At 35.8% G+C, this 19,401-nt stretch overlaps 1 protein-coding gene and 1 pseudogene across 1 annotated transcript in view; one reads left to right on the forward strand and one right to left on the reverse strand.

Moving 5' to 3' along the window:
* Nucleotides 1–19,401, reverse strand: part of Grm5 (glutamate metabotropic receptor 5) — a 470,415-nt gene that overhangs the window by 310,844 nt on the left and 140,170 nt on the right. The window lies entirely within an intron of this gene.
* Nucleotides 1,341–1,756, forward strand: LOC150053627 (large ribosomal subunit protein uL14 pseudogene; annotated as a pseudogene).

Raw genomic sequence — 19,401 nt, forward strand, 5'->3', positions numbered from 1 at the left:
GTTGAATGACAGCCTTACTTCCATCTTTGTGCTAGTTAATTCTTGCCCAGGCTCACACTGAACCATGATTTTTAGATCATCTGAGTAGATAGGATTATAAGCGTGAGCTCCTGGTGCCCTGTTGTCACATACTTTTCATCATTATTTTCTATTAATTTCTTGGATACTGTTGATCACAACTTTCTGTGACACACTTTTCTTAATAGAAACCAACTGTGCCTATGTCGTTTCCTTTATTCCCAAGTCTTTAGCTGAAACAAATAGCTTCCAAATCCTATTTCAAGCTAGATACCTGGAAAACATTAATTCAACTATTGCCAAGTATTCTTTTCATAGATGTAAAACATACACTTGTCATTAGATACAGTAGTGCACTGAGTTTTTAGTGGTGTTGCCACAAGTAATACCATTTTTGTATTTCTAATAATCATCTGTAGCCCTGATGCCTCTGCAGACACTTCACAAAGCAAATTCAAACAGACATAGCCTCTGTTGTTGAGGAACTTAATAGCTAAAACCTCTTGATTGGATTTACCCAGTGTTTTAATAAAAAATCACTCATGGTCTAATTCTATCCTCACTGTGCTGATGATGAAATCGTAGGATGGTACCTAAGTGTTGACTTCACTCAGCTGCACTAATGTCTGCTGTTTGGAACAATTCTTTAATCCCACCTTTGGGGTACTGGAATGTAGTAAAGCATTTAGGACTACCTACAACTGAGGAACAGCAAGTTCCTTCGTGAAGCATAAGCCACAGTTGGCTTCATTTTCTCTCCCTAACTCAAGATTCTGTACAGAGAACTCTTTTTTTAGTTGAAAGAAATCCCCAAATTGGTATTCTTAACCTGCATGGAGATGGAAAAGGATAGACCAGTTTCAGAGCCATATCATGAATTTGGAATTATGAAATCAGGTCGGCTATGGAAAAAAAGGACCTGGCCATGTTTTGCTTTGAATTCATGGAGAACATTCTTTTTTATGCAAATATGGTACCTGTGCGGTTTCTAAGAAGTCCTGCAGTGCAGAGTCTGTTGGAGTTCCTATTTCTGATGTAGACTTTCTGCCTTTCTGTTTATATGATGTGAGTACAATTGATAACTTGTAAAATATTGGTTTTTAAAACGAGTAATAGATAATATTTGTTCTTTGGAAAGAACAAATATTGTTCTTGGAGATCTTCATCCTTGTGGCTTTAGTGGTTTAACTTCCAGGGTTCAGATTTTCCTTAACCTTCTCATCAATAATTTTGCTCAGATTTATCAAACTTAAAATAAGATAGAGAAAGATTGTTCTTTTAAAAAAAAAATCTAGTTTTCTGGTCCTTTTCCGCCATCCAAGATGTCAAAGTGAGGATGTGGTGGGTCTTCTGGGGTGAAATTTCAGGTTTTGCTAAGTTTTCCCATAGGAGCTATGATCGACCATGCCGACAATACCAGAGCCAAAAAGCGGTATATCCTTTGTGTGAAGGGGATCAAAGGATGACTGAGCAGATTTCCTGCTACTGGTGTAGGTGACATGGTGGTGGCTACAGTCAAGGAAGGAAAACCAGAGCTAAGGAAGAAGCTACATCCTGCAGTGGTAATTTGACAATGAAAGTCATACAGGAGAAAAGATGATGTGTTTCTTTATTTCGAAAATAATGCAGGTGTAACAATAAAGGGGAGATGAAAAGCTCTGCCATCACAGGACCTGTCACAAAGGAATGTGCAGACCTGTTTCCCAGGATCATGTCTAATGCAGGCAACATTGCATGATCCTTCAGTACATTTGTGAAAAGCCAATACCCTATTAAAAATTATTTGTTCTCAAAAAATCTAGTTTTCTCCCCAAAATGGTAAGCCAAGGTAAAAGTCGTGCATCAAGTCTGTAATGCCACCCTCTTTGAAGGTAGAGACCAGGAGATCATGGTTCAAAGCTGCATCAGGAAATAGAAGTTCTTGACTTCTCATCACAATCAGTGGTTGGAATGGTTGTGAATGTTATCCCAGCTACAGGGGAAACTACAATATCTACTCATAGAGACACATGTCTCATCCCTCGCAGCAAAGGAACAAGTAAGGACAACACAGTCCAGACAGTACCAGGCACAAAATGAGAACTTACCTCAAAAATAATGCAAAAAGTGCATTCTTGGAGATATGACTCAAGTGACAGAAGGCCTGAGGCTCTGAGTTCAATCTATATTATGCCAAAAGAAAAAAATACATGAACTAAGGATAGCCATGATCTCTGATCCTACCCATGGTCTCATGAAGAAAGGAAGAATAAATATCTCTGTGAAAAATGAGAGGCGGTAAGTGGTTAAGGTAATGGTTCTGTCATTATTTGGTCATGGCAATATTTTTAGTTGGCCCAATTAAAGCCATGACTTTGTGATCCTATAAATAATTCCCTTTTTCTGTTTTGATTTCGATCACTTGAAGTGTTGGTGTCCTAAGAAATGAGGTTAAAGAGTCAATCCATAAGGATGGTGGATCTTAGGCCACAAAAGACAGAAATGAAGCATATTAATGGAGGGGAAGGAATTTCACAGATGGGAAGGAAGATATATGGGGCTCAGACAAGGAAAAACTACAAATGAATCAAATTTGAGCCTATTACAAGATTTGAGGAATCATGGGTGCCTTAGCAATAGATGAATGCACTAATGTACAGAGTGATTTCAAAGTTAGACAGAGTTTTACAAGAAGGTGAAAAGGCCATTTTATTCCTCAATCAGAAAAGTTACCAAGTGAAAATAAAACTGTTTTAAAATATTTACAAATCTGAGGCAGTATCTCAGGAATGAGTATTTGCCTCCTATTTGCAGCTTCTCAATGGTTCAATGCTCAATACTGAAAAGAAAAAAATACAAGGGAAGGGAAGAAAAAGTGAGGGAGGAAGCAGGGAGAGAGTGAGGGAAAGGGAAGGAGGAAAGAAAGAGAAGAGAAACAAAGGGAGAGAAGTAAAGGAGAATTTGATAGATGGAGGAAAGAAAGGAAGATATGGAGGGAAGAAGAAAAGGGGGAAGGAGGAAGAAAGTGAGGGCAAGGAGGGAGGGAGAGAGGAAGGAGGAAAGGAAAAAGAGGAGGGAGGGAGAAAGAAAGAAAAGGAGGAAAAGAAAATTGGAAGATTGGAAAAAGGGAGGAAGAAAAGAAGAATAAAAAGAGTAAAGGAGCAAGGTAGGAAGAATAGAAATATGGAAAGGAAGGAGGAAAGACAGGAGCGAGAAGAACATATAAAAGAGTGAGAAGAAAAGAAGGGTAAGGGAAAGGGAGGGAGGGAAGGAGGAAGGGAAGGAGGGAGGGAGGGAGGGAGGAAGGGAAGGAGGCAAGGAAGAAAGGAAGGAAGGAAGGAAGGAAGGAAGGAAGGAAGGAAGGAAGGAAGGAAGGAAGGAAGATTCTTTAAGCAGTAAGTGACTGGAAGTAAACATCGATTGAGGGAAATCCTGTGAGAAAGCACCAGGACTAGTGATGGAAACTTTCTTTTCTTTTTAATTGTAATTAATAGAAGGGTTACATTATATTCACCAGATAGAAGGTGCATTACTTCACAAAGATTGATATCCGTTCTCACCCCTCATCTTGTTTTCCCCCTTCCATATCCTATTTCAAATACACAAATAAACATACATACAATATACCAGATGACAAGGTAAGATACTGTAACAATGTGAGATAACCAAGGGACAGACCACAAAAGTGATAAGAAATAACATAGTACATTAAGAACAACAATCACACATTATATGGCTCTTGTTTCCATGGTGATAGAATTGTTAGAAAAAGAAAAGAAATAGTTAATGATTTTTTAAAGCATTTGCCAGGATGCAACATGGTGTTTATCATTATAGTCTGTTTAGGCTTATCCAAGAAAGAAAGGAAGACCTAGTAGTGTGTAGCTCAACAGGCCAGTTAACAAATGGCAGTCTGCCAATGAGCTAATGTTTGGTAGGAAAGATGATGTAGTTTTCTATGAACACACTGTTTAGTGCAAGGGGTTACCTAAACAGGTTTTAAACACCAATGTTAATCATATATAAAGCTCATGTAAGCATTTTGGGTAGCAGGGAAATAAGTGGCTGTGAGACAGAGTTAAAAAATAAATTCATGAAACTCAGTAGAGACCTATTCAAAGAGAAAAATATACGCATACTCTCAGTAAGTGCTCAGAGCCACCCAGTCATATTAGTGCAAATTATTTTCTCTATTCCTTAGATATAGAAACAGATAACTGATAACAAAGTTTAGAAAACAAATTTAGTATGAGTGAAAGGAGCCACTGGATGTGGGCTGTTAGTGTGATAGGAGGAAAATGTCTCTCCCTCTCTCCCATGTGTATGTGTGTGTGTGTATATGTGTGTGTGTGTGTGTGAGTGTGTGTTTTGCTACTGGGTTTGAACTCAGAACCTTAGCATGTCGGCTTTTTCACTCAAGGTTTTCATTTTGCCACTTGAGCCACAGTGCCATTTCCAGTTTGGGAGTGACTAACTGGAGATAAGCATCACTTGACTTTTCTTCCCGTGACTCATTTCAAATCACAGTTCTCAGATCCCCGATTCCTGAGTAGCTAGGATTACAAGTGTGAACACAAAAGAGAATTTGTGACTATTACAACTTATACTATATGGATGTTAAAAAGAGAATCATTCTAAATCAGACAAATCTGTATTAACAAGGAAGGCACTAATATAGCACGATAGCACCCATTCCAATATTTTAACCCTCCTGAAGTGTGTACAATTCTATTTATCACAAACAAATCTATCGATATTAGTTTTAAATTAAATGCTATGGACTTATGTAACCATTTCCTTTAATGGTAAATGTGAAAAAAATTCAAGAAAATAGTTCACTGTCAAGATTTTGGAAAATCTATATTCTGCTTGCATCTTTTATTCACACTGATTGAACAAAGTGAGTGTTTCATTGTGATTTTTCATAATTCATACAGTGTACTAAAAATGCACATAAGCACAATGTTTATAAAGTATTTTGCAGGTGCTTAACCAGTTCTGCCAGCACAACTTGTTGAAAGTTGGATCCTTCTTTGTCACCTTGCACTAGAATTAACTCCAAATAGATCAAAGACCTGGAGGTAAAAGCTGACACACTGAAAACTTTACAGGAAGGAATAGGAGATACACTAGGCCTCCTTGCCACAGGTAGAAATTTTCTTAATAAGGACCAAGAATCACAACAAATCAGAGAAAGGCTGGATAAGTGGGACTGCATTAAACTGCAGAGCTTTTGTATGGCAAAGGACATAGCTAGTAAATTAATTAGGAAGCCTACAGAGTGGGAGAAGATCTTCACCAACCAAACAACGGACAAAGGCCTCATATCTAAAATATATCAACAACTCAAAAAATTGAATCACTCCAAAACTAACCTCCAAAGTAACAACTATCCCATTAAAAAATGGGCCAAAGACTTAAAGAGAGTCTTCTCTGAAGAAGAAACAAAAATGGCCTATAGACACATGAAGAAATGCTCAACATCTCTGGTCATAAAAGAAATGCAAATCAAAACAACTCTAAGATTCCACCTCACTCCAGTTAGAATGGCCAGGATCAGGAAAACGAATAACAACAGATGCTGGAGGGGATGTGGCCAAGAGGGATCACTACTACACTGTTGGTGGGAGTGCAAACTCGTTCAACCACTATGGAAAGCAGTGTGGCAGTGCCTCAAAAGGCTAAACATAGAACTCCCCTATGACCCAGCAATTCCACTACTTGGCATTTACCCAATCATCCAGAAACAAAGACATACTAAACCCACTAGCACAACAATGTTCATTGCAGCACTATTCACCATAGCAAAGATATGGAACCAACCAACCTAGATGTCCCTCAGTTGATGAGTGGATCAACAAGTTGTGGTATTTGTACACAATGGAATTCTATGCTGCTGTCAGAAAGAATGCCATCGCCCCATTTGTTAGGAAATGGAAAGACTTAGAAAAAAATCATATTAAGTGAAGTAAGCCAGACTCAAAGGAACTTAGGCTCAATGGTTTCCCTCAGTCGTCATAATCAGTAGAAACCTTGGGCTCTACTAGCAGAGATCTGCAATAGAGCAAAATCTTGATACATAAGGCCATATAGTATGAAGCTAATTGAAAGGACCTCTAGGATATTGAAACAAAAGCCATATAGGAATGATTGTTGTCCTTAATGTACTATGTTATCTCTCATCTCCTTTGCTGTCCCTTGGGTATCTCATATTGTTACAGTATCTCACTTTGTTATCTGATATATTGAATTTATTTGTATTTGGTTATTTAAAATTTGATAGGGAAGGGGGGAAAACCAAGACGGGTGTGGGGTGTGGGGGGGAGGGTAATGGGTACCAAGACATGTGAAAGGGTATCAATGTATGTGAATTAATGCACCTTCTATCTGGCAAATATCATGTAACCCTTTTACTAATTACAATAAAAAATAAAGTATTTTGCTCATTAAACTCAGCTATTTCAATTACATTTTACTATTAGACCAGTGTTTAAAATAATGACAGCATAGGAACCATGAGAGCATAGGATAAAATGACTACACAAACAGATGAAAACATGGTGTCTAGAAGGCAACAGTAAATTGCCAGTCAGGAAAGTAACAAATATTAGGGATATAAATCAGGACATTGGAAAATACAATGCCTTTATTCCATTCTGTTACACAGAACCGTAAAAATCATTTTCCTAACTAGAAAACCCCTATTCTTTTATTAAGAAGAAAAACGAGGAATAGAGAATGGAAGAAATTAACACTATTTAGCATTGTCAAGGTATTCTTGGAAATCCTTGTCAGACTAATTACATCTACATTTTCCAGATGACAATATCAGAGATATGCAAAGAATAATGGGAAATAAAATTATGATTCAAGGAAGAAAAGCATACCAAGATGCAGGAAGCAATGTACTAATACAAGGAGATGTGATAAATTCAATCTTCCAAGAATTACAATGCAGAAAAGTGATTCAAATCACAGATGATTTAAAATTTGCCTAATCTTGAAGTAGAACTTCTCAAAGATAATCTCATTATTACATAAAGTATATGGCAGGGTTTTCCCCCATTTTTCATGAGTTTTATATTTCAAATGAAGAATGTGTCATTACAGATCAAAATAACTTCACATCTTAATTATACTATTAATATTAATGAACATAAAATAGCTAATGTAAAATATCTTAAGCATTCCAGGTCTATCTTTATTGAAAAAGTATGATATTACAGTGATTTCATCTTAAAGATTTCTATTAAAGATGATTTCTCACTCTCATAAGTATAGCAAGAGAGAGATTTTCTTTAGAATATGCTAATAGGAAAAGGAATAGAAGTCATTTGATTTTATGAGTTTTTAAGTCATTTATTTTGTGGATCACTTTGCAAATTTCATGAAATATAAAGTGTGGGAGTTAAATTTATTTTAAAAGCATAATTTCAAATATATAGAATCATCTATATATTCAGATAGAGTTATCAAAATATTTTAGTTTGAGAAATATTTACATATTTATAAATTTGGAGCATAGAAATATGAAGATCAAATAAGAAATCTAATAAGCACTAAAATTTTAAGTAATAAAAATTAGGCTTTCTGAGTATATTTATGACTGAAGGAAATGCTGTGCCTCCTGTGGGCTTGGAAAAACTAAAAATTTACATTTTCTCCAGCTTAATTCATGAATGAGTTAAATATTATGCTCAAAAATTTCAAGCACAAAATATGCTAAAAATGAAGGCTGACTAAGAAAAACACACAAAACTTTTCCCCTCTAAATGATCCATTTAACCATGAGCAACAGGCAACTATCAATCCAAAAGACTCAGATATCGGCAATGAAGTAAAAATGAGGCTGAATTTAGTGACAGTACTATATTTGTATGTAAGGATATGGCATGACGGCATTGTAATAGTACAGTTGTATTATAAACAACTTCAAATGTACCAGTAAAAAATTTAAACTTAGTTTAAAAAAAGTAAAAATGAATTAAATACACATATGAATCCAGGATCATGCAAATAGTCCAAGACATTACTTAAAAAGGCAGGACAGGGCTGTGAGTTTGGCCCGGTCATAGAGTGCTTAGCTGGCATGCACCAAGGTCTGGGTTTGATTTCTGGGTACCATTTGCATAGAAAAATATGGAAGTGGTGCTTTGGTTCAAGTGTTTGAACTCTAGTTTTGAGAAAGCCCAATGACAGTGCTCAGGTCCTAAGTTCAAGCCCCAGGCCTGGCATAAATAAATAAATGCAGGACAGATGGATGTGATGATGCTTATAAGCACAGATACAAAGAATATGAGAGAGGAGAAAAGACCTTTACCACACCAGCTACATCAGCATTCCGTTCTCTTTGGTTTTAATTTAAATTTGATTGTAAGGGTGAGGTACAGAGGGATTACAGTTACATAAGTAAGGCAATAAGTACATTTCTTTTTTAACATTGTTATCTCATCCCTTATTTTCTCCCACTTTCCTCCCTCCCACTACCCCTAGGGGATAAGCTTCATTTCCAACACAGTGTCTAGTGCGTATCATCATGAATTGGTTCTCTCGCCTTTTCTGTGCTTCCCCTTTCCTTCCCCAAATCAGATAATCTTGTATACAAGACAAAGAGTACAGAAATAAAAAAAAAAAAACAGTGACAGCAGAATATAAAACAAAGGAAAAAAACCAAAGGAGAAAAAAGGAAGAAAAGAAGAAAGACATATTCCTTTATAATGGTCTGAAGATTGCTTTCTTTTTTCCATGATGTTTATTCTCTGATTTTGATTATTTGGGTGTGTTCTCTTCTTTTTTTGTCAAATTTGCTAAGGGTCTGTCATTTTGTTAACATTTTTAAAAGAATCAACTCTTCGTTAATTCTATGGGATTAGTTTTTGCTCTCTGATTCAAAGCTGTACATTTTCTTCTGAATACTGCTTTTTTGGTGTCTTAGAGGAACTGATGGTTTTTGTGAAATAACATAAAGTTGAAATTCCATTCTGATGTTTTCAATGATCCAATGATCCACTGTTCATTCACTGTAGTTCATTCTGCTTGAGTTAGTAAATTTTCTTTTTTTAAGCAATAATTTTTTATTTTAATAGATAGGAGTGTTACAGTTATATTCACCAGATAGAAGGAGCATTACTTCTCACACATTGATACCCTTTCTCCCTTTGTCCCCATTTCCCTCCCCCACCTTCTTAATCTTCCCCCCTTCCCTTTCCTATTTCAAATAAACAAATAAAGGTATGTACAATATACCAGATCACATGAGATTAACCAAAAGGCACCACAGTAGATGACTGGATCATGAAGATGTTGTATTTATACACAATGAAATTCTATGCTGCCATCAGAAAGAACGATATCACCCCATTTGTAAAGAATGACATCGCCCCATTTGTAAGGAAATGGAAAGACTTGGAAAAAAATCATATTAACTGAAGTAAGTCAGACCCAAAGCAACACAGGCTCAATGGTTTCCCTCATTTGTAATAATTAGTACAAACTTAGGACTCTCCTAGCAGAGGATTACAATAGCTCAAATCCTAGCCATATGGGATGAGGATAAATGAAAGGACCTTCAGGATATGGAAACAAGAGCTTAATTATGACTTATTGTTGTTTTTAAGTTACTATGTTCTTTTCTCTTCTCTTGAGTTAGTACATTTTCTATGGTGGCCCTAATTTTATTCCATTGTTGTCTGACAGATAGGAAATAATTTCAATACTTCTGAATTTGCACAGATTTGCTTTGTGAACTAAAATGTGATCTACTGTTCCATATGCTGCTGAGAAGAATGTATAGTCTATTGCTTTGGGCTGATACAAATTGGTTTAGTTCTGAGGTTTCTCCGTTGTTTTTTTTTTTCAGAGTTGATCTATCTGCAGGTGACAGTGACATATTAAAGTCACCAACAATAAATATATTTGGATCAATGTGTGCTTTTAAGATAAATAGTATTTGTTTGATGAAATTGGGTGTTCCATTATTTGGTGTATTTAGAATTGTTCTCTCCTACTATAGGAGAATACTTTTATTAATATGCAATGTCATTCTTTATCTCTTATCACTAATTATAATTTCAAGTCTATTTTATCTGATATTAGGATTTCAAATCTGGTCTGTTTATGGGTGCCATTTTCCTGATAAGATTTTATTCCATTGTTTATTCACTCTCAAAAGATGTTCGCTTATGTGGGCAAGATATGTCTCTTTAAGACATCAAATGGATGGATCTTGCATTTTGATTCATCTATGTAATTTAATATTGAGAGTTAGGACTGAGAAGTGTTTGGGAGTTCCTGTCATTGTATTCATCTTCTCAAGGGCTGAGCCTTGTCATTTCTTTCTATATTTATCTAGTTCTCTGGTAAGGGAGCATTTCTCTGCTAATACTGTGTTCTTATTGCATTGCTGTGTTATGCATCTTTAAGTTCTGCCTTTAACTTTGCTTTATATAACCTTGTAAATCATGAAGAATTCTAAAATTAATTTATTATAGTTGTAAAAATCATAGTTTAGGCATTTTTGAGAATTTCAGACTTTTTCTTGCCAGTCCTGGCTTTAACTCAGGGCCTGAGCACTGTCCTTGGGCTTTCGCAAGGCTAGAGCTCTACCACTTGAGCCACAGTACTACTTCCAGCTTTTTTCTATGTATGTGGTACTGAGGAACTGAACCGGGATCTTCGTGCATGCTAGGCAAGCACTCTACCACTAGGCCAAACTCCCAGCCCTTTTTTTGAGGATTTCAAATGTCCAGTTGCCATTCAGCTGATAATACTCATTGTGATGAGTATTAATGATCACAGAAATATTTCATTTTATCATCCATTATTGTGTTTTGCTGATAACATGAAGTATACAGAGAATTTTGTGTTAGCCTGATACTGTGTCTGCAACATCACTTTTTCAAGCAATATGTATTCATTTCATGTTTCCACGTGAAATACATGTGATGTTCATAATATTTCAACTTCTGATTATATATTTTATATAGTATTACATAAAATATTATATATTGTATATATTATATCTTTGGTAAACTCTGGTCACTGATCTTTTTTGTTGGAGAATTGTTTGAAGCTCATGTACTTAGTATATCTGAAACATAATCATTCCCAATATTCAAGAAGTAATGTACCCACTACCTGGCGAATCTAAGTGTAAACCCTCTATACATTACACCGACAATAAAATACAACAAAAATATTACCAATCAGTGTTGTATACTCTAAGTTCTCCAGCTTTTTTTTTCTATCTCTCTTCCTGTCCTTGCACTTCCTATATACTGAAATACTGAAATTAGGCTAATTTATGGTGATCTAGTAGCTTCTACATTTTCTAGTAAAAGGATGTTAAATTAAATGCTGGAAAATATTGGTTTGGTGAAAGAGGCTGAAATGGGTTCTCTTACAACAATGACCCATGTTATGAGTGTAAAGAAATGTTTCTGAAAGAATTAGGCTTCCTAATAAAAATGAATTCAGAAATGGTAATAATGAAAAGTCAACTGGAAATATAGAAAAGGATTTAGTTCTCTGGACAAAAGATCAAATTCCCATCAACCAAAATTAAAAGACAAAGAGAGAAGAAAGCTGCATAGAAGATTGAGCCTCATAGAGACTCATGAAGATTAAGGGGTAAATTCGTTTCTACAAAATTACAGTTTAAGTCAGCAATGGCAAGAACTGATGTAGAAGCTAAAGCAAAATTCTAACAGGTGAAAGTAGCTACACTAAACAACAGGATCACAATATAAACAAATATAGTTATATTAGAAGAAGAGTCACCTAGGACTTTTGTAGCCAGATTAGTGTTGACTCATCCAGATGGACTCTCTTGGTACAGACAAATGCAGCTGGTGCTTTTAAGTTGAAACCAATACATAATTTTCCATTCCAAGTGTCCTAACTAAATATAATCTCTCCTGGTCACTAAATGGAATAATGAAACCTTAATGACAGCACTTCTGTTTACATGATTTACATGCATAGAAAAAAATTCCTTTCAAAGCACTCTTGTTCACTGGCAATATTCCTGCTCATGTAAAAGCTCCAGTAGAGATATATATGATTAATGTTTTCTTGCTGAAAAAGCCATCACTCTCTAGAACACACATTAGGAGTCATTTCAATTTTCAAGTCTTACTTAAGAAGCAAGTGTTATGGCTACATAGCTGCCATTTCTCTGAGAAATTAAGGCAAAGTAAACTACAAACCTCTGCAAAATATTCCCCAGGCCATTGAGAACATCTGTGGGATAATGTAAGCAAATCAAGATATCCATATTAACTGTAAGTTTCAGTTCTCCTTAGTGACTATGATAGAGTTAAGACTTTAAGTGGATGACATCTCTGCAGACTTAATGGAAATAACTAGGGGAGAATTAGAGATAGAGCATAAAGGGGTGAGTGAGTCGCTGCAACCTTCTGATAAAACTTTAATGGAGAAGGAGTCACTTCTTTTGGATAAACAATGCAAATGTTTCTGGAAATGTTTTCTTTTTTAGGTAAAGAACCTGCAAACCTTGTTGAAAAGACAAATAATTTAGAATATTAGTTAAGTTTCTAATGAGTAGCAAGTTGAAACAGCGTACTCCAATTTTGAAGGAATTTCTAGTTTGGCAAAATTTCTGTCAAACAGCATTACATGCTATACAAAAAAAATCTTTTGCAGATTTTGTTAATCAATGTGGTAAAGTGATGACGTCTGAACCATTGGCAACTAACACCTGGCCAGTCAGAAGTCCCCACAAAAAAGCATATTTTTGAAATGATTATGACTCATGTAGATGAAAACAGTCATTAGCATTTTAGAAAAAAAATATATTCTTGAGGCTTGAACTCAGCCTGAGTTCTGTCCCTGGGCTCTTCAGCTCAAGGCTACCATCCTACCCTGGAGCCAAATCTCACTTCCGTTTTTCTAGAGGCTAATTAGAGATAAAAGTCTCAGGTCCTTTTGTGCCCTGGCTGGCTTTGAACCATAATCCTCAAATCTCAGCCTCTTGAATAGCTAGGATTATAGGCATGAGCCACCATGCCCAGTGGAAAACTGTATTTTTATTTATTTATTTATTTATTTTTGGCCAGTCCTGGGCTTAAGCTCAGGGCCTGAGCCCTGTCCTTGGACTTTCTCAAGGCTAGAGCTCTACCACTTGAGCCTCAGTACCACTTCCGGCTTTTTTGTATGTATGTGGTACCAAGGAATCGAACCCGGGTCTTCGTGCATGTTAGGCAAGCACTTTAACCACTAGGCCAAACTCCTGGCCCCAAAAACTGTATTTTTAACCAAGATGTGTTCACTGGTTTTTAGACATAATGCTGTTGGGTATATGGTAAACTACTATATATAAACATCACTTTATTTGGGACCAGGGGAATTTTGTACTCAAGGCTTCATGCTTGCTCTCTCTAATCCTTTTGGCTCTAGTTATTTTTTCATATGTGCCACTTTTTGTCTTGGTAGCCCTGGATTATTAGCCTCTTATTTGTATTTCTGGTTTACTGGGAATGATAGGCATGAACCACCATTCCTAGTTTTAATTGTTCTATTGAGATGGGATCTTGTCATAGACTATTTTGCCTGGGCCTGCTGATCTCTTCTTCCTGAGTAGTTAGAATTACAAACCACCAGAGCTTGGCATTTAAACATAATCCCAAAATTGTAGCTCTTGATACATAAGGCCATATAGTATGAAGCTAATTGAAAGGACCTCCAGGATATTGAAACAAAAGCCATATAACGAATGATTGTTGTCCTTAATGTACTGTGTTGTCTCTCATCTCCTTTGCTGTCCCTTGGTTATCTCATATTGTTACAGTATCTCACTTTGTTATCTGATATACTGAATTTATTTGTATTTGGTTATTTGAAATTTGATAGGGAAGGGGGAAAAACCAAGATGGGTGGGGGGTGGGGGGAAGGGTAATGGGTACCAAGACATGTGAAAGGGTATCAATGTATGTGAATTAATGCACCTTCTATCTGGCAAATATCGTGTAACCCTTTTACTAATTACAATAAAAAATTTTTTAAAAAGTCAGATAAAAAAAATTGTAGCTCTTATTTTTTGTGTCATTCTCTCTATTATAGTAGTCTGGAATGAAATCCTCATTCCATATCACTATTGTTTTTCAGTTTTTCAGTTGGTCCTTACATTTCCATCTTACAACAAAATTTTCACATTTTCTCTTTGTCAAATTATTCCTATGATGTGCGAAGAAATCACTTTTCAGTTTTTTTATTCATTAGGTTTTATAAATATTTGTGAAATTAATTCTTCCCCAGCTACCCAAACCAGTCCCTTTCCAAAGGAGATGTCATATTGAACTAGGCTCACATTAATAACCTCTTTTTAACTTGATGCCTTTGTTAAGTTCTATATGCAACCCAGGTTATATTCCGATGACTGTATCTTTTGGAGGTAAGAAGAGAATTCATTTCAAACACTGACAGGCTTCATTTCCTGAGCTGAAATTCTTTCATCTCTGGAATGCAAATGATATTGTCAGTAATAAAGTCTAGAGAAGCAATTAGCATAGCAACTATCCTACCACATGTGTTCATATTAGGTGTCTATAATTTTTCCTTTACAATTAGGTTTCCCAGGTATTTTTATCTCCTTTCTGTATAATCTATTGATTATACAGAAAGATGAATAAACAAATGAAGGTTTGGAAAATGTCTGGACTTGACTAAAATATTCTCTGAATCTCAATTGCTCTTAGTAGGCCTGTGTTTAGATAATATCCTCAGTGCTGAAGGAATTATACATGTTTTACTTGTCCAATTTGTTTGTATATATCACTATTTTAACTATTTAACAGTCCACTAGTGACTTGTTTGTGTTTTTTAGATTTTTTCACCCTCTGAAAACTTGGATTCTTAAAATTCCTATTGGTATTACATTCTCACTGGAATCTTTTAGAAGCTGCTATCCATATTTTTAATTTTTAAAAGAGTAACTGCTATGATAATCCATTCCTCTTGGGATATTTCCTTTACAGATATTAATCTCTTGGGATATTTCTTTTCAGGTATTTATCTTGCCATGGAGAAATCTGGAGAGAATTCTCATCAGTAAAGACTGTGGAAGTAATTCGAAATTAATCAATCACAGTTAAATTTTATTTCACTTTCCTGAAATGGCAAAGATACAGAACAGATTTACATTTTGCAATAAAAATTATTTCCTACTCATTTGCTATCATTGGATGAAAAAAATTTAGTGAATTCAGTATTTATGAGGGTAAGTACTGAGAACAGTATTCTAATAGAATTTTAAAACACATTCATATTATTGAATACATCCATTCTCAAGTGATTGCAGAGGAAGTGGACTAGTTTATAACCAAAGATTGCTTTATAATAATGACCTGCTCTTTTGAAATTTATGCTCCATTTAGGGGGCCTGAACTAATTACTCATAATCCTGGAATGGCCTGAAATAATCTTTTATAATCCTGATCATAAATCTACAGTGAAGGAAGGGTTATGGCCATTCATTTTTGAGTACATATAAGACAACCTCAGGCTTATGTTACCAAGAAAAAACTGAACAACTTGTCTATTTCCACATCTCTTCATCAGCTTCATTATCTGATTAAATTTATGCACATATTTTAGCAATATCATTTTTCTAGTTCAATGAGATTAATTCTATCTTGTTCACTGAAATTCTTCTTTTAATAAAGCCTGAAGAATCTTTAAATCATCTACGGAAAGAAAAAAAGAGTAATGATATGGATAAGCTTTTGCTGTCCTCATTAATCATTTATGTTATGTTACTCCTATATGTTAAACGATTCTGCAGCACGGGATAATTCATGGGCATATAGATGGTGGTAGTAGTCAAGTGCTAGTAGTTTGAACCTGTAATTCTAGCTACTCAGGAGGCTGAAATCTGAGGAGATGCTTGACTCAAATTAATCACAGAGAAAGCCAGAAGTGGAGCTGTGGCTCAAGTGGTAGAGCTCTAGCCTTGAGTAAAATGAACACAAGGACAGTGCCCAGGCCCAGATTCCAAGTCCCAGAATTGGCTGGTGGGGGGTGGGGGGAAGGAGGAGAAGAAGGAAGAGAAGAAGGGAGTGAAAGGGAGGAGGACAGAGAGAGAAGGGAAACCATTGTAAAATTAGATGCAGCTGCTTTTTTAGATCAAAAAATCATGAACGTAGAAACACAAAAAACACTGTATTAAGAATCACATGTGTGCTATGATAATAGGTGTACAAGAACTTGTTCTCTAGAAAAGGAAAAGTTGAAACTAGGAATCCATAGAACATTCCTCAGTAGAATAAAGGCTGTGTATGACAAACCCACAGCTAGCATTATACTTAATGATGAAAAGCTAAAGCCATTCCCTCTAAAATCAGGAATGAGATAAGGATGCCCACTCTCTCCACTCCTCTTTAACATAGTATTAGAATTCCTAGCCAGAGCAATAAGGCAAGAAGCAAGCATAAAGGGGATCCAAATAGGGAAAGAGGAAGTGAAACTTTCCCTCTTTGCAGATGACATGATTCTGTATTTAAAGAACTCTATAGACTCCAATCCCAAGCTGCTTAGCTGATTCAAAACTTTGGCAAGGTAGCAGGGTATAAAATTAAACCTTAAAAATCAACTGCTCTTCTGTATGCCAAAAACAAAAGGAGTGAGGCCAGTTAGAATGGCCAGGATCAAGAAACCTATCAACAACAGATGCTGGTGGGGATGTGGCAGGAGGAACCACTACTAGATTTGGTGGGAGGGCAAACGCGTTCGACCACTATGGAAAACAGTATGGCAGTTCCTCAAAAGACTAAACATAGGAGCTCCCATATGACCCAGCAATTCCACTACTTGGCATTTACCCACTCATCCAGAAACACGGACATACTAAATCCACTAGCACAATGATGCTCATTGCAGCACTACTTACCATAGCAAAGATATAGAACCAACCCAGATGCCCCTCAGCTTATGAGTGCATCAACAAGATATGGTATTTATACACAATGGAATTCTATGTTGCTGTCAGAAAGAATGACATCACCCCATTTCTAAGGAAATGGAAAGTCTTAGAAAAAAAATTATATTAAGTGAAGTAAGCCAGATTCAAAGGAACATAGCTTCAATGGTTTCCATCATTTTTCATAATCAGTAGAAGCCTTGGGCTCTCCTAGCAGTGATTTATAATAGAACAAAGCCTAGATACATAAGGCCATTTGGTATGATGCTAAATGAAAGGACCTCCAGGATTAAGATACTAATGAAATCAACAGGGAAAACTATTCAATATAAAACAATTGATTGTTGTCCTTAATGTACTCTGTTATCTCTCATCTCTTTTGCTGTCTCTTGGTTATCTCATATTGTTATAATATTTTATCTTGTTATCTGATATATTATATATGTTTATTTGGTTATTTGAAATATGATAGGGAAGGGGGAAAATAAGATGAGGGGTGGGGGCGGGGAGCGGGAATTTGGGGACCTAGACATGAGAAAGGTATCAATGTGAAGTAATGCACCTTCTATCTGGTGAATTTAATATAACCCTTCTCTTAATCACAATAAAAATATATGAAAAAAAGAAAAAGAAAAGTCATAATTTGTAGCATTCACAGATTGCCATAACAGAAATGCTGTACAGTCAAGTTGAAGGTAATGTAAAGTTAATGAAGATGAGGTTGCTGTGAGATGCGCATAACAGACTCTTGAAAGTCAGTGTGATAACACTACTTAAATAGAAACGACCAGTGAGTGATTATTTTATCTTGTGCAATACTAAATAATGTGGGCACATGTTTACTTAACATAGAAAATCTTATCTACCTAAAAGAAGTTTGCCAAATTACCATCTTGAAGATCTAAGTCAGCAGTCATCCTAGCTGACTGTCATTATCAAACATACTAACATGGAATTCTACGGACCTCAAGCTACTTAGTTACAATAAATTACATAATAGATTTATCTACCTATTTCTAGATCATCTTTTGTATACATCAAAGTACTCTGAAAATTTTTGTAGAGGCCATTTGACCATGACCTCTGTATTAACATTTCCGAGAAGCCACGTAAAACCTTAGAATTCCAAATAATAAAACAGATAAATATTTGTCCAAGAGCACAGGGAAGGACATTTGTCTGATTCAGGGTAGCTTTTCTGGGAAAATGGTGCTGTAAAAACCACCTTATGAAAGGCAATGTCTGATACTTTACAGAATCATTCCTACTTTTACCAGTCGCAACTTGGCTATTGCCAAGCACCAGTGATGTACAACTGTAATCCTAGATGTCACATTTAAAATTTGGTATCTGTAAGATTCACTGATTAGGAATTAGGCCCATGATATTGTGGAGAAGGTAACCAGAGGTTAAAAAAAACAGACATAATATTCAATGTTAAATGGGCACACAGAACCAGGCAACCCCTTTGTAGAACTACATAAAGATAATACAAAAAAAATCAGACAGAACTTTTGAGTCAGATATAAGACCCTTTATGGAATTCAAAGGCAGGGAACTCAATGATAGCCTGGACCAGAAAATTTATGAGTTCCATATATGAGCTCTGTCATATCATTGTACCAGAAGGTCTGTTCCTTTACCAAAAGAATCCCTCATTTTAACAAGTTAAACAATTCATAATAATAACTTCTGTTTCTTACATGATGTCAATCATGTTATGTACTTAATATGTACGTACTTACTTCTCAAAATAAACATATAAACTGATATATTTTCTTCACCCTGTCTCTTGGGCTCTACCTGCTTACATTTGAGAAATCAAAGGTTAGTGAAGCTCCATAAGAATCACAGTTAGGAAAGAATTCCAAAATTATTCTTTCAGACTCTAATCTCTTAGGTATCTCTTGTGGTTGTTCCCAGAATTAATGTTCTTTCACTACAGGGATTGCAGGATCTTTTCCCTGGAGAGCATCCAGGCTACTATCTCTCCTGTGCACTAATCCTTGGATACATGCAACTGTGAAAATCAGCAATGGAAAGGTCAGGGAAATTTGCCACCAAGACTTCATATTAACTTTTCAGCAATATTCCCCTGTTTACTAATTAGGAGGGAGGCCTGTGAAAAGTGATCATTTTCTTGATTGCTCTCCACAGAAATCTTCTGAAAGCCTCTGATATTTTTTCTTGTTATCTCTTCTGGGTTGTTTAGTTTTAATTGCTTAGCAGTTTTAAAGCCGCCTCTTTGAACACATTTCAAATTTAAGGCTACAAAAGCCAAATGCTTCAATTTTGTTCTTGTTCCTCCTGGATAACTAGGGAAAAGGAATTCAGCGATTAAACTATGGTGGTTGTTTGTGCTCTTAAAACTCTAGTCCTATTTAAGAAATCTCCATTTCTGGGGGGTTCACCACCTCATCACAAAGCTCTTGACCTTGCTATGTCTTTCTTATCTTTATTCTTCATGACTG

This window comes from Megascapheus bottae, chromosome 16, assembly GCF_031878675.1.
Source record: "Megascapheus bottae isolate mThoBot1 chromosome 16, mThoBot2.hap1, whole genome shotgun sequence".
NCBI classification, from domain to species: Eukaryota; Metazoa; Chordata; class Mammalia; order Rodentia; family Geomyidae; genus Megascapheus; species Megascapheus bottae.